This window comes from Pundamilia nyererei, unplaced genomic scaffold (genome assembly GCF_000239375.1).
Source record: "Pundamilia nyererei isolate P.nyererei 1_Seehausen unplaced genomic scaffold, PunNye1.0 scaffold00028, whole genome shotgun sequence".
NCBI lineage: Eukaryota > Metazoa > Chordata > Actinopteri > Cichliformes > Cichlidae > Pundamilia > Pundamilia nyererei.
Window position 1 is genome coordinate 5,051,332 of NW_005187429.1, and position 2,128 is coordinate 5,053,459.

Here is a 2,128-nt window from a genome sequence, read left to right on the forward strand (position 1 = left end):
TACTAATTAATTACTGTTGAGCTCAAAGGTTATATTAATAAACGGTTAACGAATGTGTATTTATGACGACGATTTGTGAGACTGGTAAACTTACCTTTGTTCGTACGATGGTCTTTCGTTCTACACGGTGCATTTCAAGGTCCTGTACCCATCCGTCGGTAAACTGTACCTGGGCTTGTTGCGGTGACCTGAAGTTACTAAACTTCATGAGTGTATGCACTCACTCCAAGAACCGTATAATTATAAATGAGCGTGGTGAAAGTTGGGCAGCACGCTAACGTCTTGTGTCCACTCGTAAGGGTCTAACCCTTTCACTCCTTTGATTTTTTTCCTCGTATCTTTTGTCTTTTCATCGAGTCTGTCTTTGTACGGACCGGCATTGTTCTCCTTTTGTTTTGTACATTCCTTTTTTGTGCGGCAAAGAAAAAACAAGAAGGCATTGGAACCGGAGAATGAACGTTTTGCGGTGCTGCAAATGCTTGCATTTGATACGGTACTTGGATTGTTTTGCGACGAGTTCCCGGCATGCAATGCGCGAAAATCACATGATTGCTAAACAAGGGGGAGGGTGCATCCGGCTTCCTCGGCTGTAATTGGTCCAGCCCAGAGTCGATCATGACCAATTGGCCAATCCAACACCTTTCATTATATATACCATTCCTAAAAAAAAAAAAAAAAATCCATCGGCCCATAAAAACCTCGACCTCCATGGCCTTCTTCCTTACTTTCCACCCCCCATAACTCACCCTGTGCTGCCCCCACAGTTACTGCATTTATCCTGTACATCATCCCCACATTCCTCAAATCAGTGTTCACCTCTGTTTCCCCCTGCAAACTGTAGCGATGTACCCATATCTTTGGCATTTATAGCACCTGAGGGGCGGCGGAACATAATTGGAAAGCTCATGCATCCTATTTTAATTCTGGTAGGGCAGCCTTAGAGACGCTTAAGCTTTTCCAGATTCTCCTCTACTGGAGTACCTGTAATCACCCCACGTGTCACTTTACTTTCTCCTAATATCCTTTTCTTTCCTGCAGTCTCCATACAAATGCTTTTCCGTTCTTCTGTCTTAACCACTATCAACAAATGACAATTTTAGCCAGCTGAACTTCTCCAAACTCCTTTTTCAACTCTCTAGACAACGCTATTGGGCTTCATATCCTCATCTTCCTTCTTTAACTCCAGGATTATTTAATTTTTTTTCCTCACGAACAACCCAGGATGCTTAATTCGAACTGTTCTCCTCCAAACTCCGTTTACTGGACTGTTTCCCAAACAAACTTTCCTCATCTCTCCTGCTTTTCCCTCTTCCTGATCCTCCCCCACTCGAAACCGGGGTCCAGTCACCAAAATCCATTTCATCGTCATCATCTTCCTGAGACGCCATTCCAGCCAGCCACACACAACTTTATGCTATTACTAACCTCCAAAGTCCGACTGGTGTCAAGCCAGCCTCCAAATCGAGACTTGCAGTCAAGCCAGCCTCCAGTTTGTTTTACGTTCCCTGTGTATTCAAAGTATTACGGGAATGGATGTGGAAACCGGATTTCAAAATAAAAGCCAACTTCGAGTGAATTAACAGATATGTTAAGAACATAATAACATATAATTTAGGCTTCTTTTTTTTACAAACTCTAATGTTACATCTATATGACACAACCTTGTACCCTAATTGTGCCCTGTCACTATCAAGGCCATCTTATTTTAGATTTCAAAGTAAAAGCCCTGTGAATCTTCATTTTTGAACTACTCTTTCAATGAATTCATAATGCTCTTAAAAGCAAAAGTCGTATTTCCAAATACTATTTGAACTTTGTATCAACACTTTCCAACCGCAGTCTTTTTCAGAGTAATACCATATCAAGTCAGTCTGATTTTGCCTTTCATAGTAATGGCCCTTTGAAATTGCGGATATTTGACTTAATCTCCTAACGATTCAAAATGCTCTAAAATGAAAACTTCTTGTTTCCACAGGGTAATTCCACCTTAGATCAACAGTATACAGCCCCACAGTGATACCATATCAATATCAAGTCATTCTGATTCTGCCTTCCAAAATAAAAGCCTTTTTAAATTGTCCATAATTGACCTAACTTTCTGTGATTTCAAAATGCTCTAAAATGGAAA

At 40.9% G+C, this 2,128-nt stretch overlaps 1 protein-coding gene across 1 annotated transcript in view; it reads right to left on the bottom strand.

Annotated features, from left to right (window-relative positions):
• LOC102195467 (GTPase IMAP family member 8-like) overlaps nucleotides 1–122 on the bottom strand; it is a 13,888-nt gene extending 13,766 nt beyond the window's left edge. The window contains exon 1 of the mRNA XM_005728535.2: nucleotides 95–122. The gene's annotated coding sequence lies outside the window, so the exon portion shown is untranslated. The remainder of the gene's footprint in view (nucleotides 1–94) is intronic.
• Between the last annotated feature and the right edge of the window lie 2,006 nt (nucleotides 123–2,128).